Source organism: Melospiza georgiana, chromosome 32 (assembly GCF_028018845.1).
Source record: "Melospiza georgiana isolate bMelGeo1 chromosome 32, bMelGeo1.pri, whole genome shotgun sequence".
NCBI lineage: Eukaryota > Metazoa > Chordata > Aves > Passeriformes > Passerellidae > Melospiza > Melospiza georgiana.
The window spans coordinates 3,782,895-3,806,913 of record NC_080461.1 but is presented as its reverse complement, the minus strand read 5'-3'; the positions used below and the strand labels follow the sequence as shown (position 1 = coordinate 3,806,913).

At 53.3% G+C, this 24,019-nt stretch overlaps 1 pseudogene; it reads right to left on the bottom strand.

Moving 5' to 3' along the window:
* LOC131094972 (zinc finger protein 850-like) overlaps positions 1-24,019 on the bottom strand; it is a 590,323-nt pseudogene that overhangs the window by 68,381 nt on the left and 497,923 nt on the right.

Below are 24,019 nucleotides of genomic sequence, written 5' to 3'. Positions count from 1 at the left end.
TGTTCCTGCAGCTCTCGGTGCCAGATGAAGCTTCCTCTGCTGCAGCTCTGTTCACAGGCTCCCCTCCTGAAGAATCAGGGGCAACACCAACATTGCCCTGAACAGAAAAACAGAAAGAAAGGAACCCAAAGATCACTCACTATTTTGCTGGAATCATATCAGGGATACAATAACTGTCCTTCTCCAATCCCAAAGGACATGGAGACCAGAGGAGGGAACACTGCCCACATGACAAGCCTTTTAAACTCAGGATTCAGGGGGCCAAGGTGATGCCTGGAGGACACACATGGGGAAGTAGTAGAAGGCTCCAGGAAGCAGCAGCTGCAGCCCAGCCCTTGCTTTGCCTTGGCCTTCCCACCCAAAAGAGGCACAGCCCACATCTGCTGCAGCTGCAACAGAGGCACCTCTGGCATGCCCCTCCCTGCACGGGACATTTGGCCTTCAGTTCCACTTCTCCAAACACTCTTCTCCTCTTTCCCAGCAAGTAAAACCTCTTCTTCATTTCTTTTTCATCCCCTCTTTTAGAAATCCAAGAAGAATTCAATACCAAGAATAATTCAATAGCTAAATAATAATGAAGTAATTTCAATTAAAGAAGCCTTTGCTTCTCAACCGTGTAACAACATTCAAAAGCTCTCAGTCCAGCCCTTTTATCCCAATCCAATGGAATTACCTGCACAGAGGGAGATCTTTCAGACAGGGACCTCCTGATCTCCCGAATCATTTTCTCTACGGCAAGGCCCAGATCTGCTGGTGGCCATTCCTTCTCCCCAGGTTCGTTCTGTGCTGAGCTGGAGGCCGCCCATGCTGCACAGGCTGCACTGCCGGATGGAGTGCTGGGCCCTGAAGTGCCTGGGGTGGCTGCAAGAATCCAAACACATTGGTCAGGCTCCACAACGTGGCTGTGGGACACAGAGCTCTAGTGCTGCTGTGGACCAAACATCACGGGAAGCACACAGCAAAACCAGGCAGAGAATCTTTTGGCCTCCTAGGTGCCCCTTCCTAGTAGGCTTGACAACTTCTGGCCGAGAATGACAGAGCCTTGTGGCAAAATAATTCAAACGGTCACTTTTCAGGACCTTTTGGAAAAACAAGGTTATAACTCTTTTCTTACCTCTTGCGTCGTAGGCTGGGGGCTGCTGCTCCCTGTGGAGCTGCTGGAAGCTGCAGGGCTGCATGGCGAGCACCTCCCGCTCGGCCGGAGGCAGCTGCTCCCCGTAGAGCTCCTGCGAGCGGCTGCGGGGCCCCTCCCGCCCGAGCGGCAGCGGCCGCTCCCCGTGGAGCCCGAGCAAGTGGCAGGGCGGGATGCCGAGCACCGCCCGCTCGGCGGGCGGCGGCCGCTCCCCGTAGAGCTCCTGGAAGCGGCTCGGCCCCTCCCGCCGGGCCGGCAGCGGCCGCTCCCTGTGCAGCAGGTGGAAGCTGCAGGGCGGGCGCCGGGCGAGCAGCGGCCGCTCCACGGGGTGCTGCTGGAGGCGGCCGGGCCGGGGGCTGCGCAGCTCCCGCCCGTCCGGCAGCGCCCGCTCCCTGTGCAGCAGGAGGAAGCCGCTGGGCGGGCGCCCGGCCGGCAGCGGCGGCCGCTCCCTGGGCAGCGGCGTGAAGCGACCGCGCCCGTGCCGCCCGTCCGGCAGCGGCCGCGCTCCGGGGAGCTGCTGGGAGCCGCGGGGCGGGCGCCTGCGGCCATCCCGGCCCGCCGCCGGCCGCTGCCTGTTGGCCGCGCTCCGGCGCTTGATGCGGAGCAGGAGGTCGGGGCGGTCGCGGCGAAAGCAGGGGTTGCTGTAGTGGAGCCAGGCCCCGGCATCGCCCGGCGCAGCCGAGCCGAGCCAGCCCGGCACCTTGCGGAAGCCGTAGCGGTAGAGCTGCCGCACGAAGCTGCGGAACTGCGTGGCCCTGAAGGTGTGCGGGACCGGGGCCGGCCCATGGCCACGGCCCCTGTGGGCGCGGCCCGAGCTGAGCAGCTCTCGCTCCAAGAGGGAGCGGTCGATGAGCAGCCCCTGGGCGCGGCTGTCCCAGCGCACGGAGCGGACGCGGGGGCTGTTCACCAGGCGCCAGAGCTTGGCGGGGAAGGTGCGGGCGCTGAGCCCGGCGGGCAGCGGCAGCTCCGCCATGGCATCGATCGCCGACTGTGGCCACAACGCCCGCAGCGCAACGGCCGCGGCTGCGCCGGCGGCGCGCGGCCTGAGGGGAGCACTGCGCTCGGGCCCGCGGGGACGCGCGCGGCAGAGCCGGGGCTGCGGGCACAGCGCGGGCGGGGCGGCTCCGGGGCTGGCCGGGCTCGGCTCGGCTCGGCTCGGCTCGGCTCGGCTCGGCTCTGCACGGCACGGCACGGCACGCCACAGCACAGCAGGTTATCCCCACTCTGCATCCCGTGCCTGGGTCACCATCGGGGACAGAGAGGAAGGACATTGCTCTGTTTTGGCTGGGAAAAGGATGAAAAGGGGTGATTAGAAAACATTCATGTGGTCTCCTTTTCCACAGACTAGCTGGTTTTATTTCACTATGTCTGCCTGTCTTTGGCAGAGTTGGCACATTTCTCGTGATTCGGAGTCAGCTACAGGAGCAGGAATGGGAAGCAATTTTGTTAGCATTGATATCAAAGCCAAAGTGCTGCCCCATGGATGGATGTTGCTTTCTTCAAGGCATTTTTGGCCTAGAGCTGTAGCAAACTCACACTGGTGTCTTCCCAAGCAGCGTTGCCTTTGTATTTCCACAGGAATCACCTCTTCCTTTTTTTCCCCCCATTTGGGGAGAGCTCCAATGCAAATGCCTCCTGCAGCCAACACTTGTCACTGTAGACTGACAAAGGAGATCTGGCAGTGGGGAGAGACTCCCTAGAGCTGCTGTGGAGAGCTGAAGGGGGAAGCTTTGTCCCTTAGTCTTGAAGTCTTGTTGGGGAGCTGCTCGTGCTCTGGGGGACGGACACCAGTGGTGTTTATCCAAGCCTTGCAAGTTCATTCCTGTAAAGAAAGAAAGTATACGGACGCCAGATAGAGAAACAAGGTGTATGGGAGAGAGACGGGGGAAAGGAGAGGGGTTATAGAGAAAGGAGCCCTCCGCAGGCAGAGATCAATCTTCATGGAGGTAATGATCAATGCTCAGTTTATTGCAAATCTCAGGGTACATTTATATGCAATGCAGGGTTCAGCAACGGGAGAATACTTATAAGTGGTTACAAAGTGCTACGTGTAGGACAAAGAGCCAACATATCTTTAGTCAGGTACACAGATTGGCAAAAGTGTCAGCAGAACATTCTGCCCCATATCTTCTCTTCACATCCCTAGAACATCTTGCTTCACATCTCTTTTCCTGGGGTACATCTTGGCAAACTTCTTTATATTGTTTGCCCAAGGGCAGCATGCTTCTGGTCTAAGGCAACCTATGCAGGGTTGTGCACCTTGCTTCTATCCAGTGTCTGCTCAAAATGCTCTACATTCCTGAGCTTCCTGACACACCACAGAGACTTTGGGGTTGGTGTATTGGCAAACAAATTTCAGTCTGGGAACTTTTTGAAGTTCCCCGTTCTTTTTATTTTTTTTCCTTTCCTCCAGAAATACTGTCATAATCTAATGCTTCCAGAGAATCTTTTCCTACTTTTTGGGAAATTCCTTTTGCTGTCCTCCCAGACCAGGCCAATTCCCAGGGCTCCTTCCCAAAGTGAAGTACAGCCCATGGCCTCCACTCTCCAGCTGGAACAGAAGGAAGCACAGAGTTTGATGTTGTGGGAGAGGAGCTTCTCTTTCCTGCCTGCTTTCCCTTTGGGACAGGTTGGTGTGTGCTCATTTGATAAAGGCAGGTTTAAACTCTGAAGCAGTAGTGTTTCAAACTGCTCCCTTCTCCAGCTCTTCTGTGGGTATCCTTGGACAAAAGGCCTTTTGGTGGGAGCTCTCTGTGGCAGGTTAAGGAAGGAGGTTGATACTTCAGGGTTGTGACTGCTGAAAGCAGCTGGTTTCTGGAGGTGTCCAGAACTGGGAGTGGCTCCTTTTCTCACCTGCCTGCAGAAAAGGAAGTAGCAAAGTGGGAATTTCATTTGTGGAAATGGCCATTAGGAGTGTTTGCCAAGAGATGGGCTGGCAGAGAGGCAGGTCTCATGCTAAACTGGCTGTGTGTTTGTTTTGATGGTGGAGAGGGTCAGAGATGCAGACACAGACACCAGCTGAAGGAACAGTGTAATTTACTGTAATGCAAAAGTGCAAAAAAGAGTCAGGAAAGGATAAGCTAAGCAATGCACATCAGCATTATTACAAAAGGGTGCCTCTGGTGATTAAGGAAGATCCATCACCAGGTACCCCAATGGTTTCCCCTTCATCCAGAGCTGCACATCAGCTGGGGGAAGCTGTCCCAGCCCAGCCCTGCAGAGCCACGGCCGGGAACCGGGAAATCCTGCGGTGCCTCCACCTTTGGCGGCCACGAGGCTCCCGAGAGCGCTGTGAGAGTAGCCCGGCTCCGACAGTGCTGGACGAGCAATGTGCCAGAGCTTCTGCTGGGGGCACAGCTGGTGTCATTCTCCTCTTGCTTTTCTCCCCGAGCCTGCGCAGGGCTCAAGGAGGAACCAAGGCCAGGTGTGGCCTTGTCCATTTTCCTCCTGCAGAAAGGTGGAGACGTGTTTCACCAGTGAATGGATGCAACAATCCTTTTGATAATAACACTTGGTCAAGGAGCAGATACATGGAACATTGTGTTGGGAAGGTCACCTAGAGGGCAGCTTTGGCTCAGGTCTTGTTGTTGAGGCTTCAGTCAGAGTCTGTTGTTCAGGCCCTTCAGTATTTTGTGGTGCAAATCACACCTGTGCAGAGCTGGAAACAAACAAGTCTGTCCTTAGCACATTTGAGACAGGGAACAGGATCAGCCCTGCAAGGCCAGGCTGGGGCCCAGAGCAGAAGGCCAGCACCCTGCTTTTGCCCCCAGGCAGCCCTGCAGAGCAAGCAGCCCCTCCTGCCCAGGGGCTGAGGTGCCCGAAGCTGCCTCCCCGCTGTGCAGCTCTGCAGAGCCCGCGGGGCGCAGGGTCCTGGGCAGCCAGGGCAGCCCGGCTGCCTTGGAGCACAAGGAGTGGCCCAGAGAGAAGCTGCTGCCCTTTGCTTTGGAACTGTTCCTCAGGGTTTTGTCATTAATCCACAGTGTCTGATGTGTTTTCCTTTCCTCTCCCAAGTTTAACACAGCTTTTTGAGAAAACTGACTGATGTAGCTGCTGGTGGTGGTGCTTTTCTCTGCAGGTGAGGGCAGGTGATTTGGACCAAGGACGGAGTCCATTGGTAACACCCCAGCTTTGCCAAGTCAAGAAAACCATTCACAATTGGGCTACCAGTGCTGAGCAGTTTTCGTAGGTTTTGGAAAGCTACCACCTTAAGAAACCCAAGAGATTTTCCTCCAGGAGGATACCAGCAGTAGCATGATGCCAATGTTTTCCACCCCTTTTCTGTGTCTTTTAAGAGTTCCACAGTGGACAGCAGGAATGAAATAACCTGTGATAATGTGATTTGAGAGCTCTGTGTTGTTCATTGCCACATGAGTGTTCATGACAAGCTGGACACCCCACTTGTGGCTCTGTTGAGTTAAATTCATCCCAATTCTGTGCAAACAGCAGCCCCGAGATGCTGAGAAGAGCAAGCACAGTGGGTGGGTGTGCATGCACGCACCCAGGGGCTGACTGCTGTGTGGGCAGATGGTTTTGCACTGTTGTAAATCTTCACTCTCCCAAGCTGAAAGACTATTTCAAACATATATGTTAAATGAAAATCTATATTAAAAAAAAATTGTCCAAAAATACATGTGCATTAAATTTCATGCATATTATATTGTATATATTTTGACTAATATAATATAATATAACATAATTGATAATATATAATAATATAATATAATAACATATTATAAATATTATAATATATTGAATATATGAGATCATTTTTGAAGCCATTGCTTGTGGGGAATATTAGATGATCTCCTAGTGTTTGTACATTTTTGCTTTCTGCTACTGCTGATCCTAGCAGCAACTCCCTGTCAGTTTTTCCAGGTCACTTCACACAAAGGGATTCCATCATTTCAGTGCCTGTGAGAGCTTGGCACTGAAATGCCAAGTTGATTCCCAGCTCTCCAGCCTCCTTCTGGATTTTGGGGCATCTCAGCACTTGTGTCCATGGCCCTTCCTTCATCCCCAGCCTGCAGCAGTCACAGTCGCTGCTGCCTCCCCCTTGCTGCAGCTCATTTGCCAAAGCTGGATCAGGATCCCTGCTGGCTTCTGGTCTCTGGGATGAGCTTCAGGGGGACACTTGGAGCACTTTCCTAATGAGCTGCCCGTGGGATGAGGGATTTGTCCTCCCTGGGTGGCTCCTGCTTGGATTCTGTGCTCATGGAGCCCCGGAGTTTGCTCAGCAGTCTCTGCAGCGAGTTCTGAGCCAACGTGGGGCTCTGCTGCCAGCCCAAATCTGCGCTTCCCCTGCCCAGCCCGAGTGCAGGTGGGGCATGTGCTGGGCATGGCCGGAGATTTGCGTGGCCAAAATCCGCCAGCATTTACATCTACTCATGGCTTTGGGTAGCACAAATCTACACTTACTTCAGTTGAAACATTGCATTTCTTGCAGATAGTTACACCCACACTACTAATGTACAAATACACAAACATTAACTTATGTTTAAAAATGAAATTTATTTTAAATTGCAACACCTGTGCTACCAATATAGAAACACAGAAATATCAATTTATGATTAAAATCTAATTTATTCTGAGAATTGTGCCATGTAAATATATACAGATATCTGTTGTATTCATATTGTTGTATAATTATATTTCCTGAGTCTCATACCTTCTTGGTGGTTTTCTCACAGCAGATCTTCACAGCAGTGGTGTTGTTGCTTCTCGGTCAGGGCTCCTCTCCAAGGCTCTCCCTGACCACCCCGCCCCGTGGGACAATGGACTCTTGGTTCCATGAGGTTCCTCAGTCCCAATGGTCTCCTTGAATCCGCAGTGCCACAGTGGCCCCTTGGCTCCATGTGGCCCTGCTGTGTCACAATGGCTCATGGTTCCATGAGGCCACACAGTTTAACAATGGACCCATGGATCCATCAGGCCGTCCTGTGTCACAATGGAGTTGTGGTTCCATGAGCTCTCACACTGCCAGCAGCAGTCTCCTTGGTTCTGCAGTGTCACCATGGACCCTTTGTTCCATGAGGTTCCGCAGTAGAACACGGTCACCTTGGTTCCGTGAGGTTCTGCAGTGTCACAATGGACCTGTGGTTCCACCAGGCCCTGCTGTGTCACAATGGCCCCTTGGTTCCAAGAGGTTTCTCAGGGTCACAATGGTCTCCTTGGATCCACAGTGTCACAATGGACCATTGGTTCAATGTGGCCCCAATGTGCCAAACTGGATTTTGGTTCCATGGGGTTCTGCTGCGTCACAAAGGACCCTTTGTTCCATGAGTTTGCTCAGTGTCACAGCTGACTCCTTGGTTCTCTGAGGCCCTGCTGTCACCAAATCTCTGAAATATCAGAATAAGGCTACCAAACACTAAATTGCTATTTCAGAGAGAATCATTTATTCAGGCTTAAGGTTCAACATGGGATAACTCCTAACCTTATGTGGACATGGAATTCTACCAGTGTGTTGCTTATATACAGTCCCTAAATGTGAATTACAACTTACCCATTTCCATAAAACCCACCCCAAGTTCCCAGATTCAGTCCTTCTTTTCTCAATCCCTGCACCCTTGAGCCAGATGTCTTCTTCTTCTCTTCCAACCATCCTTGCTGGGAAAGCAGCCCCTGCATGCCTTGTTCCTGTGCTGAAAGTTCACAGGCCGGCTAAAAATGGAATGAACCCTTTTGGTATCAGCCCCAGGCTTTGTGTGGGCAGGCAGAGGCAGGCAGGAGGCAGAGCTGTCAGCAAAGGAAGGGCCCAGCCAGGTGGGGCAGCCGGGGGATGCTGACAGCCTGCAGGGACAGAGGCGCAGGGCAGGGACACCGTGGGACAGCCTGGGCTGCACAGGGCACAGGGATGGGCAGCAGCTGCAAGACAGCCCTGTCAGAGCCACCTTGGGCAGCACTTTGGCCATGGCTGCTGGGCCTGGGCCTGAGGCAGGAGCAGGGGACAAGTGACCCTTGCAGGGCTGGGCCCTCATTGCCTCCTTGTCCCTGCTCAGCAGCCTGGCAGGGGCCGCCCCATGCTCCTGCCCTTGCCATTGCCCATCCCCACATGCCAGTGCCCATCCCGGGAAGAGCCCTGAGCAAGGAGGGAGGGACAGGATCTGCCTGGCCAGGGGCTGGGGCTCAGGCCTTGGCCCTTTGCTGTTGGAAGCGAAGGGAGACGACCCATCTTTGTTGATCAGCATAGACTCCAATTTATTGATCAAATCAGTCACTTTTTATAACAGTTTTAATTAACTTCATGCATATTGCAAAATTCGAGCTCACGATAGGCTACAGAGAAAACTCTAACCCCTCCTTTTGTTTACAATACCTGTGGCTTGTTTATTGAAACCAAGACCAGTGTTCTCACCGTGATATGAAAAGTTCTCAAAACCTTCATATCTGTTCCCAGAGCAGCTATCAGTTCCCAGAGCAGCCACGGACAGAATGTGTACCTGTTATGAGAAGACTATCTGAGAATCTTGTTGTTTATAAAAAATGTTCTTGAGAACCTAATTATTTACAGAATCAAGCCTGGGAACTGCTGCTTTACAGCTGCCTTTTACTTTTCCATCAGCTGTATACCTTCATGGCCTTTTTCGTTAAGCCATGTTTGAACCAGGCTCTCCACACTTTGCATTCCTCAAACACATCCAGGTTTGCTCAGCACCGAGACACCTTTGCCATGCTTGTCCCCAGCTGGCATCACTGCCTCCAACGTTCTGCTCTGCCTGGAACCTGGGGACAATTTCTCAGTCGTGTCCCTCTGTGGGACCCATTAAACCTTCAAGAAAATTTAGAGTTTAAATTTAACTTTGAGTTCTTGAGAAGTGTTTTGAAGACACTCACAAGGACTGAGTCTGATGTAAACAACAGCAAAGCCCTGAGAGGGTCATTAAAGTTTTCCTAGTCCAGTTATGGAGAAAGATTTCAAAGAGCAGTAATAAAATATACATTCCTATTTTAAAGGGTGTCTTTGATTAAATTTCTCTTTAGAGCAGAGGTGATTGCAGCATCCTGTGATTGATATTGACCCAGGGTCTCTCCTCAGCAGCTCTGGCCTGCTCACAGAAGCTGTGCCTGGAGCTCTGACCCAGTGTGGACAACCTTGCTCCACATTGCCCAGCCCCATCCTGTCTGTGCTCACTGCCCTGGGCCCTGCTGTGCTTGCAGAGCTGGCTGCACTCAGCCTCAGAGGGGTTTTCCCTTTTTGTACTTTTTGCAGCCATCTCAAACTGCTGAGTTTCCCCACTGCAAACAGACACACTGCTCAGGTGTGTGCCAGCCCCAGGTGCCCCAAAGGCACTTCAGAGCTGCCCTGGGCCAGCTGTGAGGGTGGATCATCAGCCCAAGCTGCACTGGGCCCTGCAAGGGGCTGTGGCCATGGGCACTGCACTGACACCACTGCTGGGTTTGGCTGCCATGGCCACTGAGAGAAATGAAACTGTCCTTGGAAACACTGGGGAGGACTGGGACATACTGGGGAAACTGGGGGATATTGGGACAAACTGGGGACACTGGGAATGCTGTGGGAGACACTGGGACATACTGGGAGTGACACTGGGGAGGACTGGGACATACTGGGGAACACTGGGAACGTTGTGGGAGAGACTGGGACATACTGGGAGTGACACTGGGGGATATTGGGACTACCTGCGAACACGGGGAGTGCTGAAGGGGAATCTCTGTGTACTGGGAATGGACTCTGGGGGTGCACTGAGACAGACTGGGACATACCAGGACATACTGGGAGTAATACTGGGGGATACTGGGTCAAACTGGAGACACTGGGGCCATTGCAGGGAGGACTGGGGACACTGGGGCATCGTGTCGATGACACTGGGGGGAACTGGGAGGGACTGGTAATCAACTCAGGTGTATTGGGAGGGACTGGGATGTACTGGGAGGGACTGGAGAGGTTGAATGGGCTGTTCCCGCCTCCACCGCATCCCATTTGCTGAGACTCCCGCCCATCATCGCCCGAATCCAGTATCCCATTTGCTGAGACTCCCGCCCATCATCGCCCGAATCCAATCAGCGCCACAGAACGCAGACTCGGGGACGGCGCCCACGGTAGCCACAACTCCCGTCATGCCCCGCGGCCCGATTGAGCCCCATTGGAGTTGGGACTGCAACTCCCGTCATGCCCCGCACTCCACAGAACCCCAGGATCCGCCCCCCCTTTGTCCCTTAAGTATCCCCCAGACCCTCCAGGATCTCTCAGCGCCCATTCGGGACATCCCAAAAGCGTCCCCGGACCCCCTGAGTTTTCCCAACCCCACAGATGCCCGGTACAGCCACTTTCTCCTCTCCTCTCCTCTCCTCTCCTCTCCTCTCCTCTCCTCTCCTCTCCTCTCCTCTCCTCTCCTCTCCCCTCCTCTCCCCTCCTCTCCCCTCCTCTCCCCTCCCCTCCCCTCCCCTCCCCTCCTCTCCCAGAGCCCCTAAGAACACCGTCCGGCGCCAAAAACTCCTGCCGTGCGCTGCGTCCTAAAGAGCCCGGTTAGAGCTCCCCAAGATCCCCGCAAGTGCTCCCGAACCGTTTGCGTTCCCCCGAGGACCTCAAGTCGTGGCTCGGACGCAGAAGTTTCCCCGAAGAGCCTTCCTGCGCCTGCAAACGCCGCGTTCGAGCCACTTTCGGGACTACGGCTCCCATCATGCTCCACGGCGCATGTCCAGTGCTGTTGGAGCCGGGACTTCATCTCCCGTCATGCACAGCGCCTTCACTGAGAGCCATTGCAGCTGCGCCTTGAACTCCCGTGATGCTCGGCGGCCATGATAAACTGCAATACACCCGCGCCTTCAACTCCCATCACGCCCCGCGCTCCACAGAGCCCCGCCAGAGCCCCCCAAGGGCCCGCCCGGACCCTTAAGGGCCCCAGATTCACCTCCCTGACCTCCAAGGGCGCCCCTGTACCCCTAAGTGCTGCCCCGGACCCCGAACTGTCCCTCGGAATCCTGAGTGCCCCTCCAAGGGCCGACCCGGCTCCCCAAGTCTCCTCCAGACCCTCAAGTTCTCTCTGAATTCCCTCCCCAGACACAAAACTGCCCCAAATGTGCCCCAGAAAGTTCTGCACAGACCCCAAATGGCCCTTTTTACTGTGTCTGTGAAAATGATAAAAAAAAAATCACAGAAGGATTTTAAATGGTACTAATTAGCATAAAGAAGAAGAAATCAATAGCCACAGTGCTCAATGAATTAATGAAGGGAATTATGTTACTCTAGAACCAATGACCAATAATTTTTTTGCTTGCTAAAAAGGTATGGACTTTAAAATATAAATATTACAATTTGGTAATACAAATAAAGAATAATACTATTATAAATAGGAAAAATAATTTAAATTTTATGAATTCAGTAAATTTTCTTTTTAAGGGGAAAGGCATAATTATTTTTATGTGTTGGGATGTCAGTCTGTAAGAGATGGTCCAAAGATCCCTCATCTGCCTCACAGCTGCCGTCAAGGACGGAGATTGAAGCCCTCCCCAAGGACTAAGACTGAGACCCTTCAAATTCTAACCCAGGGGTGCTGGCCTGACTGGAGCGGGATGTCTGCCATGGGAAGCGGGATGTTTCCCATAGGAACCAGTCCTGAAACCACGGGCCCCGCTCACTGCTGGCACCGGTTTGTGCTGTTCAGAACTGGACTGTCTGTACCTGTTCCCAATGGATTTATTCTCCACTGTTCCCTCCATGTGCCGTCCTCCTCCCCTCTTGGCGGTGGATTATAAAAGAGCCCTGAGTTAACCAAAGACTTTGAGACTCTCTCCGATGTGACCAGACGGATCTATTGGCCCGACCACGAAGATTTCATCTCTCTGTTGGCAGCTATTCCCCCCTTCCTTTTCTCTGTCTCTCTATCCTTCATCTCCTTTCTAATCCTTGTGTTGCATCTGCTGTGGGCACTCCATAAAAGGTGCATTTGTTTTGGCTAATACTGAAAGTGCCCTGCTGTGTGTCTTTGCACCCTGAGATCAGTGAAACGAACCATCGTAACCCCTCTTATACCAGGGGATGGTGGCACGGCCTGATGGGGTTGCTGCCCACAGCGTGTGAACGTGATCTTCTTGGTGGCGACTGCACTGCTTCATCTGCTCTTGCTTTCTGGTCTCCCTATCCCAGAATTACCTTTGCCACCTGCGTTTCTTATATTGTGGTTCTCTGTAGTTCCTTCAATAGTCAGCCCTTCCTAGGGTTCACTCTTGGAATAGGGGATTATCACCTCCCCATCATATCGAGTGCATTTGAATGCACTTGAATGCATTTGGCTGCATTCCAAATATGGTCCCTGTTTTTGATTTACTGGGGAATCCCTGTTTGTATTTTCTACCTCTGTCGAGGCTGGTATTGAAGGTACTTGAGATGATATTTCGTGTTCAGATTCAGGTGGTTTTTGTTTCTAATCAGGGACACAGCCTCACAACCATGAGTGCTGCAGCCTTTCATCTAAGGCACAAAATGGCTCCCTACGTCTTGTTACAAGGCCTGGATGGTGCCAAGGAGACCATGATGATACTGGGGATACAAGGAGACCATGGTGATACTGGGGATCCAAGGAGACGATGGTGACACCATGGACACTCATGGAACCATGGGCATTGTGACACAGCAGGGCTTCATGGAACCAAGGAGTCAATTGTGACACTGAAGAACTTCAGGGAACCAAGAGTCTCTTGTGACACAGTGGAAGGTGCTCATGAAACCCTGGACACCATTTTGAAACTTCAAGGCCTGATGGAACCAAAGGGTCATTGTGGCACTTCTGAGCCTTGAAAGCAAAGAGACCACAGTGACACAGTGGGGCTCTGTGGAACCAGGGGGCCATGGTGACAGTGTGGAGTGTCACTGAACCAACTGTCCATGGTGACACTGCAGGGCCTGATGGAATCATGGACACCATTGGGACACTACAGGGTGTCATGGAAGCAAAGGACCATTGTCACACTCTGGGGCCTCTTGGGATCCAAGGGCTGTTGTGATACCATGGAAATTATGGCAACTGTGGCACCATGAAACCAAGGAGACCATTGTGACACAACAGGACCCCATGGAACTAAGGATTCATGGAACAGTGCAGGACACATGGAACCGAGGGGCCATTGTGAAGCTGTAGGACCAAAAGAGCCCATTGTGACACTGTGTCCCCCAAGGATCCAAAGGTCCATTTTGACATTGCAGGCCCTCATGGAATCCTGGAGACCACTGGGAAACTTTGGGCCCTTGTTGAATTAAGTGGCCCTGCAGGGCCTGGTGGAACCAAAGAGACTCCATAGAGCCAAGGGTCCATTGAGACCCTGTGGTACCAAGGTGTCATGGACTGACCCAGGCCAAATGCCAGGCATCCATGTGGGCTGCTCACTCACTCCCCTCTGCAGCTGGACAAAGAAAATTTAATAAAGGGTTCGTGGGTTGAGATAAGGACTGGGCGAGATCACTCATCAAATACTGTCCTGGGAAAACAGGCTTAGCTTAAAGATATGAAAATCATTTATTACTAACAAGGTCAGAGCAGCAAAAGGGGAAATAAAATAAGCCCCTCACCTCCCTCCTTCCAGCTCTGCCTCCCACCTCAGCAGTGCAGGGAGACAGGGAATGGGGGTTATGGTCAGTTCATCACCCATGGCCTCTGCCCCTGCTCAGGGAAAGGAGTGGTTCCCCTGCTGCACCGTGGGTCCCTCCCAAGGGAGACAGTTGTGCAGGAGCTTCTCCCATGTGAGTCCATTTCAGGGGCAGCAGCCCTCTGCAAACTGCTGCAGTGTGAGTCCATGCCAGGGACAACAGTCCTTCCCAAACTGCTGCAGCATGGGTCACTCTTCCAGGGGGTGCATTCCTCCAGGGACAGGCTGCTCCAGCCTGGGAGCAGGGCCCCTCTCTCCATGGCTCTCCTGCAGGGTGCCTGGGTCTCCAGGGCCTGGAGCACCTCCTGCCCCTCCTTCTGCACTGACCTTTATGTCTGCAGAGTTGTTCTTCTCCATGGAGACCCCATGCCAGGGGTGGTTGTCATGGACACCAGCTCAGGCCTGCAGCCACAGCCCGTTGCCATGGCAACCATTGGCAGCCCCATCCCCAGGCTCACAGGATCCCAGAACCACAGAATTGGCTGAGCTGGGAGGGACCCATCAGGATCCTCCAGTCCAACTGCTGGCCCTGCACAGGACACCCCAACAATGCCAGCCTGGGCCTGGCAGCGCTGTCCAAACGCTGCTGGAGCTCAGAGAGCCCTGGAGCTGGGACCCTTCCCTGGGGAGCCTGGGCAGGGCCCCAGCAGCCTCTGAGCAAAAACATTTTCCTGACATCCAACCGGAGCCTGCCCTGACTCAGCTGCAGCCGTTCCCTCCACTCCTGTCCCTGGGCACCAGAGGGAAGAGGTTCCCACAGCCCCAGCCAGGGACCCGCTCCAAGGCTGTTGCCATGGCCATCAGGGCTGGGACCAGCTGGGATGCTTGGTGTCAACGGGCCGGGGTTCAGGAATGGGATTCCGCAATTTCCTGCCTCCACTAAAACCGCTCTGCCTTCACTGCCCTCCCGTCTCCCATGGAAAGCAAAAAAGGCAAAGATTCTGGGCTGGCATAAGAACAATTTAGTGGAAACACCAACGAGATAAGGAACAAACAGGAACAAAAACAATATTGATAACAGAAGGGATAAATAAAACTGTTTACAGGGAAAACTAAACATAACTCACTGGGTATTCCTGGCCACAATTTCCCAAGCCTGGAAATTTCACCCTTCTCCTCAGGGAGAGAGAGAGTCCCTTTCCTGCCCCTGGCAATGGCCTGAGGTGGGAGTAAATGTAATGACAGGGCCATAGCCAGACCCTCATGTTCTTCCATCCCACATCATACATTGGCAGGGGCAAGAAAAGGTACAGGTGTCTTCCCAGCATGGATCACAGGGAACATGGATCACCAGGGCTCTTCCCAACGTGGGTTCTCCCATGGGGGATAAAGCTGGAGCTGGGCATGAAAGTCTTCCTGCAGTTGGGGCATGGGCAGGGTTTCTTTTACTGGTGACTCCGTTCGTGTCTGGTCAAGTGAGAGCTGCTGGAGAAGCTCTTCCCACATTGGGGACACTCATAGGGCCTCTCCCCAGTGTGGATGCGCCGGTGGGTGATCAGGGTGGAGTTGTGCTTGAAGCCCTTCCCGCAGTCAGGGCAGCGGAAGGGTTTCTCATCTGTGTGAATCCATTGGTGCTGGAGGAGATGAGAACTGGTGTGAAACTTCTTCTGACACTCAGGGCACTTGTAGGGCTTCTCCCCAGTGTGGGTCATTTGGTGGATGATCAGTTGAGGCCTCCTACTAAAGGTCATCCCACATTCCCCACACTTGTATGGTCTTTCCCCAGTGTGGATCCTCTGGTGGCAGCTCAAGAGAGACTTCTACCTGAAGCTCTTCCCACATTCCCCACATTCATAGGGCTGTTCCCTGGTGTGGGTCTTCTGGTGGGAGATCAGGTTAGAGTTCTGGCTAAAGCTCATCCCACATTCCTTACTCTCGTTAGGCCTCTCCCCAGTGTGAATCTGCTGGTGCTAGAGGAGACTGGACTTGGTCTGAAACCTCTTCTGACACTGGGGACACTCGTAGGGCCTCTCCCCAATGTGGATGCGTTGGTGGGTGATGAGGGCGGAGCTGCAGCTGAAGCCCTTCACACACTCCCCACACTTGTAGGGCCATTGCCCAGTGTGGGTCATCTGGTGGCTGATCAGGGTGCTGCTGTGCCTGAAGCTCTTCCCACACTCTGAGCACTTGTGGGGATTCTCCCGATCATGAAGCTGCTCATGGACCACCAGCTCTGAGCTGTGGCTGAAGCTCTGTCCACCTTCCTGGCTCAGGGTGGGTCTTTCCTCCTCAGAGCACACTGGGCTGGGTTTGCAGCCCCTACTCCTGTGGAATCTCTGACGCATTTCCTCCCAGTTGCAATTCTGCACCGTGGCCCTGCTCAAAACGGCCTCTTCCACAAGGTTCTGCCGTGGGGATGTGTCCTTCTTGGTCTCCATCCTCAGCTCCTTCTCTGGGGGAGGAAGGACAAGGAGAGGATGGGATTTGCCTCCGTGCCAGAGGGAAGGGGAAGGAGATCCCCTCAGTGCATCCCTGGAAGGACGGCGTTGGCACCAGGGTTGTCCTGCGCCAGGGGCCGTGCTGGGCTGGGAGATGGAGCAGGAGAGAGGGGGAAAGGGGCACTCACTTCCTCCTCACCTGCCTGGGTGTCCTGGGGCATCTTCCTCTTCCTTGCAGTCTCTCCCTCCATCTGGCTAAATTTTAGGAATGGGAAATTCTGTTTTGGGAGGAAAACAAGAAATGAGCACACTAAATTTTGTACCGGATTGAAGGCAAACCAGGGGGAGAGTCTAAGTCAGAATTCCAATTCAAAAACAAAATTAGGATCAAGGCAATGATACAGAAACACTGCCTTAAACTGACAGAGTCAGAATATAACCTGACAGCCTGTTGGTCAGGGTGCTGGCTGCAGTCCCATTAAATGGTGGCTGCAGTTCTGTTGGAGTGATGAACATGATTCTGTCCAAGAAGTGATGCTGTAGAAGGGTCTGGTCTTCCTCTGAAGGTCCAGTGGTGGTTCTGGAGCTCTTGTCCTCTGGGAACCCAGTAGGCAAGCTGCTGCAAGCCTCAGCTTATATCCAGGTAGGAATTCTTGGATCCTCCCCCTGGGTGGAGCATCCCACAATGGGATGATGGAATTTTATCAGTCCTGCAGTGACACTCAATGGCCCATTCACAGATGATATCTCCCCTGGAGGGCATTATCAGGTGTGAGTCATGGAAGAGATAAAGAACACTGCCCCACCTGCTTATAGCAGTTGATGAACATGGGGATTGAAAACATGCATTTGGTTACATCTTGCATTGCAACCTGAAACAGCGGGGTAATCCTGCTCAGGGAGTGAACACCACCCCTCTTACCCAAACTGGCTCAGGTGTAAAACCCCCACCCCAGGAAGGCCACAAACACATGGGACAATGTCACACACTTGCCCTGCCCCAGGTGAGGTCTCTGTCCCTGTCACTCTCTTTCAAAGGCTGGAGGCTTTGCCAAATGTTTGAATAATTTTTCTCTTTGTCCCTGTCACCTTTGTGACAGCTACACAGAGCTTCCCCTTCCTTTTCATAATCCGTATTGGGCCTAATTTCAACGTTTCTTTCATCAGAATATGCCAGCAGCTGAGCTGGAGCTGTGCAGGACCAATGGAATTTGGATTTGCCACAAAATAGCTTCTATTGTAATTTTATAAAATTTTGGGATTTGTTTGCATTTCCATCACAAGTGACTTGTGGGAAAAGCAAATTCAAGGCATTTTATCTAGGATTAATTTTGATTTCTGACAAGAAACAACATTACTTTGTCCAGTGCCCAGGGTTGATCGAGGAGCCTCTGTGCCTCTCACTCTGGGGTGTGCTTCAGGAGGTTTTACCCTGTCCCAGACCATTCCCTAGGGGTTTTGTCCCAGTCCCTATCACCCCAGGCCATTCCCCAGGGGGTCTCCATCATTCTCACCCCAGGAAATGCCTGGGGTGTCTCCCTCCCTCTCACCCCTGTGCCAGGGGATGTCTGGGGCAGTCTCTGTCCCTCTCAGCCCAGAGGATGCTCGGGGGTCTCTGTCCCCTCACCCTGGGGGATGCTCGGGGGGTCTCCATCCCTCTGGCCTCAGGCAATGCCTGTGCAGGGCTGGGGACCAGGGGCTCTGTGTCCCTCTCTCCGCTGAGGATGCTCGGGGGTGGGGGGGCTCTCCGACCTTCTCACACCTGGGCAGGCCGGGGGGGTCTCTGTCCCTCTCAGCCCTGCTGTGACCCCACCCAAACATCATCGGGGTCGGAGGGACAGAGAGACCCCCAAAGCCCCAGAAGGGCTGAACTTGTGGATGGAAAAAGCCCAGCTGCCCTTTTCTTCTGGTGCCTCCTCCTCTCCTCAGCTGAGGATGTCAAACTCCCCAGGAGCAGGAAAATTCCCATTCCCTGTTTCCTTGTAGCTGCAGCCTGGAACATCCACTCAGAGTGAAGAATTTTCTGATAGCTCTGCTGAATGACAATGGCAAGAGGTTTGTGAGAATGGGAAGAAATTGTGTTTTGATAGTAAATGAATTGTGCAAAATTATTTTGTTCTGACATATTCCTTTTCAGTCAGTTCTGGTTTGTTTTCAGAGCGCCACCTTCTCAGCTGATTGTGTTTGTGCCTTCCTTTCTCTCCTACCTTTCTTTGCCTGCTCTGTTTCTCTCTCAGCATCTCCCTTGACCCAGGGCAGCTCCCACCAAAGACCCTGCCCTGATTTAATTCCCAATCCAGGACCAACAACAACCATGGGTGAAGATATGAAGGCTGGCAGTGAAACATCACTGTAGGATCTTGCTCCACTTGGCTTTTGGCTCCTTCTTGAGAGCTTTTCCTTCCAGGGCAGGAACATCTTTTCCTGGCAGGGAACTGGAATTCCAGCCCCTGGGAGTGTGTGCCATGGATCCCAGAGGGGCATTCCCGAGCCTTCCAGGACACAGGGAATGGGGATTTTCCTGCTTCTGGTGAGTTTGACATCCTTGCCAAAAGGAGAGGAGGAGGCACCAGAAGAAAAGGGCAGCTGGGCTTCATCTTTCCACTTGAATTAGGTGGGGGGGAAATCTCTCCTCCTGTCTGTAGCTGCTCCCACAGGGATGTGACAGCTGATATCAGAGCCCCAAGGGTCAAAGTCAGGGCTGCCCTCAGGGAATGCTCACCTCATATTGAGGTGGGAGAGTGGGAGCACCTGGATCTTGGAGCACCCAGCTGCCCCCCCTGTGTGGAGGTGCCTGAGGAGGGCTGGGACAATGCCAGGGACATCCCGCAGTGACATCCCCCCTGTCCCACTCTGGGTGAGCTCAGTCCCAAACCTGACCCTGATCCTGGTCTCAATCTCCCTCCATGTTTAGACACACTCACAGTTCTGTATTTATTCTCATCCCAGTGCCAAACTTGTTTAGCCCCTGACTCAATCACAACCCCAGCCCTAAAGCCAATCCCATGTCTAGCCTTAACCCCAATCCCAGCTCTAATCCAATTCTCAGCCTCAACTCCAAGCCAAGCCCCAATTCCAGCCCCTTCCTAAATCCTCAGCCCCAAACCAAATCCCAGGTTCTGCCATTCTGGGGGTTTGGGGGTGTCTCCGTCCCTCTGACCCTGATGATGTTTGGGTGGGGTCACAGCAGGGCTGAGAGGGACAGAGAACCCCCCAGCCTCCCCAGGTGTGAGAAGGTCAGAGAGCCCCCCACCCCCGAGCATCCTCAGCTGTGAGAGGGACACAGAGCCCCTGGTGCCCAGCCCTGCACAGGCATTGCCTGAGGCCAGAGGGACGGAGACCCCCTGAGCATCCCCCAGGGTGAGGGGACAGAGACCTCTGAGCATCCCCTGGGCTGAGAGGGACAGAGATGGCCCCGAGCATCCCCTGGCACAGGGTGAGAGGGAGGGAGACCCCCCAGGCATTTCCTGGGGTGAGAATGATGGAGACCCCCTGGGGAATGGCCTGGGGTGACAGAGACAAGGACACTCCCAGGGCATGGGCTAGGGTGACAGGGACAGGGACAATCGCAAAAAATTCCTCCTGAGCGTCCCCCAGGGCAAGAGGCACAGAGACCCCTTGAGCATCCCCAGGGCACTGGACAAAATAAACTAGGCATAAATCAAACTTAATCCTACATAAAATACTTTGATGAATATTTGATTTTCCCGAGAGTCACATGTGATGGAAATGCAAACAAATCCCAAACAGGAATAAACTGACAATAGAAGAAATTCTCTGGCAATTCCAGGTTTCATTGGTTCCTGCACAGCTCCAGCTCAGCTGCTGGCAGGTTCCAATAAAAGAAAAGTGGAAATTAGGCCCAATACAGATTAATAAAAGGAAGGGGAAACTCTGTGTAGTTGTCACAAAGGTGACAGGGATGAAGAGAATAATGATGCTCACATTTGGCAAAGAACCCAAGCCTGTGAATTCCAGAGTTATTTGGGAATTAGCTACTTGAATTGCACTTTCTGTTGGACTTTAAGGAGCCTTGTGTTCCTCACCATGGGGTGAATGAACCTTGTCAGTCTCGCTGGTAACATTTGCTCCCTTTTCTCCAGTGATTTTAACAAACTTTTCAAGGAAGGACAACAAAATATTTTCTTTTTCACTGGCCACCTCTAACAGCCATTTTCCTCATCAGTTCTCCCATAAGGTGCTCAGAGGAAGCTGTGTCCAAGTTTCCAAGAGTTCCTCCAGAGAGAACCATAACCTCCTCAGAGGAGGGAACCATGCTGTTGTCAAAGGCACTTGGGGTCAGACAACAGTGCTCTGAACCCACTATGGCAAAATAATGTCACAATCTGCTTAAGAAACTTGTTGGAGAGATTCCTCTGCCCCAATTAAGATACTAACAAGACCAAATCCAAGGTGGATTTTATTGAACAGTAAATGTGAGGTAGAGAGAGAGTTAGAAAGAAAGAGAAAACGGGGGAGAGTAAGGGAGTTACAAGGGACAGAGGCCTCACCTGGAGCAGGGCCAACTGTGACATTGTCCCCTGTGTGTGTGGCCTTCCCGGGGTGGGGGTTTTACACCTAAGCCAGTTTGGGTAAGGGGGGTGGTGTTCACTCCCTGAGCAGGGATTACCCCACTGTTTCAGGTTGCAATGCAAGATGTAACCAAATGCATGTTTTCAATCCCCATGTTCATCAACTGCTATAAGCAGGTGGGGCAGTGTTCTTTATCTCTTCCATGACTCACCCCTGATAACGCCCTCCAGGGGAGATATCATCTGTGAATGGGCCATTGAGTGTCACTGCAGGACTGATAAAATTCGATCATCCCATTGTGGGATGCTCCGCCCAGGGGGAGGATCCAAGAATTCCTACCTGGATATAAGCTGAGGCTGGCAACACCAGCAGCACCTTGTCTACTGGATTCCCAGAGGACAAGAGCTCCAGAACCACCACTGGACCTTCAGAGGAAGACCAGATTCTTCTACAGCATCACTTCTTGGACAGAATCACGTTCATCACTCCAACACGACTGCAGCCACCACCCTGACCAACAGGCTGTCAGGTTATATCCCGACTCTGTCAGTTTAAGGCAGTGTTTCTGTATCATTGCCTTGATCCTAATTTTGTTTTTGAACTGGAATTCTGACTTAGACTCTCCCCCTGGTTTGCCTTCAATTCACTACAAAATTTAGTGTGCTCATTTCTTGTTTTCCTCCCAAAACAGAATTTCCCATTCCTAAAACTTAGCCAGATGGAGGGAGAGACTGCAAGGAAGAGGAAGATGCCCCAGGACACCCAGGCAGGTGAGGAGGAAGTGAGTGCCCCTTTCCCCCTCTCTCCTGCTCCATCTCCCAGCCCAGCACGGCCCCTGGCTGCAGGACAACCCTGGTGCCAATGCCGTCCTTCCAGGGATGTGCTGTGGGGATCTCCTTCCATTTCCCTCTGGCATGGGGGCAAATCCCATCCTCTCCTTGTCCTTCCTCCCCCAGAGAAGGAGCTGAGGATGGAGACCAGGGAGGACAAATCCCCACGGCAGAACCTGGAGGAGGAGGTCGTTTTGAGCAGCTCCGTGGCCCAGGAATTCAATGAGGAGGATAATCCCCGGAGATTCCACAGGAAGAGGGGCTCAAAACCCAGCCCAGTGTGCGCTGAGCAGGAAAGACCCACCCTGAGCCAGGAAGGTGGACAAAGCTTCAGCCAGAGCACAGAGCTGGTGGTTCGTGAACAGCTTCATGATGGGGAGAATCCCCACAAGTGCTCAGAGTGTGGGAAGAGCTTCAAGCAGAGCAGCACCCTGATCAGCCACCAGATGGTCCACACCAGGGAATGGGCCTACGAGTGTGGGGAATGTGGGAAGGGCTTCAGTTACAGGTCCACCCTTGTGACCCACCAACGCATCCACACTGGGGAGAGGCCCTACGAGTGTCCCGAGTGCCAGAAGAGCTTTCGGACCAGCTCCGATCTCCTCAGGCACCAGCTCATTCACACTGGGGAGAGGCCTTTCTTCTGCCCTGAGTGTGGGAAGGGCTTCAAGCGCAAGTCCCACCTCATCATCCACCTGCGCATCCACACTGGGGAGAGGCCCTACGAGTGCCCCACGTGTGGGAAGAGGTTTCAGACCAGCTCAAATCTCCGTCTCCATGAGCAGATTCACACAGAGGGGAGGCCCTTCCGCTGCCCTGACTGTGGGAAGGGATTCAAGCATAAGTTCACCCTCATCAGGCACCAGCGCATCCACACAGGGAAGAGGCCCTTCGAGTGTCCCCAGTGTGGGAAGAGTTTCACCCAGAGCTCTGACTTGACCAGTCACCAATGGAAGCACCGGTAAGGGACGTTCTGTCAGTGCCCCAACAGCAGAAGAGCTTCATGCCCAGCTCCAGCTTCATCCCTCATTGGAGGACCCATATTGGAAAGAGCCCTTGGTGATCCATGTTCCCTGTGATCCATGCTAGGAAGACACCTGTCCCTTTTCCTGCCCCTGCCAATGACATGATGTGGGATGAAAGAACATGAGGGTCTGGCTATGGCCCTGTCATTACATTCACTCCTACCTCAGGTCATTGCCAGGGGCAGGAAAGAGACTCTTTCTCACCCCAGGGAGAAGGGTGTCCTTTGCAGACAGGAGGAAATACATTGCCGTGAAGAGCCAATTGTTGATGTTTTAGTTTTCTCTGCAAATAGTTTTACTTATTGCTTCTGTTATCAATATTGTTTTTGTTCCTGTTTGTTCCTTATCTCATTGCTGTTCCCAATAAATGGTTCTTATCCCAGCTTAGGATCTTTGCCTTTTGTGCTTTCCATGGGAAGTGGAAGGGCAGCGAGGGCAGCGCGGTTTAAGAAGAGCAAGAAATTGCGGAATCCCATTCCTGAACCCCGGCCCATGGAAACCGAGCATCCCAGCTGGTCCCAGCCCTGATGGCCATGGCAACAGCCTTGGGAGCGGGTCCCTGGCTGGGGCTGTGGGAACCTCTTCCCTCTGGTGCCCAGGGACAGCAGTGGAGGGAACGGCTGCAGCTGAGTCGGGGCAGGATCCGGTTGGATGTCAGGAAAAGGTTTTTGCCCAGAGGCTGCTGGGGCCCTGCCCAGGCTCCCCAGGGAAGGGTCCCAGCTCCAGGGCTCTCTGAGCTCCAGCAGCGTTTGGACAGCGCTGCCAGGCCCAGGCTGGCATTGTTGGGGTGTCCTGTGCAGGGCCAGCAGTTGGACTGGAGGATCCTGATGGGTCCCTCCCAGCTCAGCCAATTCTGTGGTTCTGGGATCCCATGAGCCTGGGGATGGGGCTGCCAATGGTTGCCATGGCAATGGGCTGTGGCTGCAGGCCTGAGCTGGTGTCCATGGCAACCACCCCTGGCATGGGGTCTCCATGGAGCTGCCAAGGGACTGAGCATAGCAACAGGGGGCTGGTGATGGTTGCCCTGGAAACTGACCATAGCAACAGGAGGCTGGTGATGGTTACCATGGAAACTGACCATAGCAGCAGGGTGTTCCATGGGGACTTTCCAAGAGTCTCCAGGCTGTTCCAGAGCTGGAATGTCACAGGCACAGACAGGGGCTCCATGGAGACCTCCCAGGACTTTCTGGGGATGTTAAAGAGCCCTGTGGTCAGAGGCAGCCAAAGCCATTCCATGGTAACATCCCAGGGGACCTTGGGCTGCAAAGGCACCGATCTGTCACGGGCACTCACTGGGGCTCCACGGTGACATCCCAGGAGTCCCCAGGCTGCCAAAGAGCCAGGGTATCCCAGACACTCACAGGGGTTCCTGTCATGGGCACAGTGGGAACTTCAGGCAAAGTTTAATATTAGAGAAGCTCCTGTTGGGTCATGAAGTGCAGAAAGGATCCCCCGTAGCCCCCACAGATCCCCACATATCACCACTTAGTCAGAGATGACACAGACTCACATCAGAAGGCT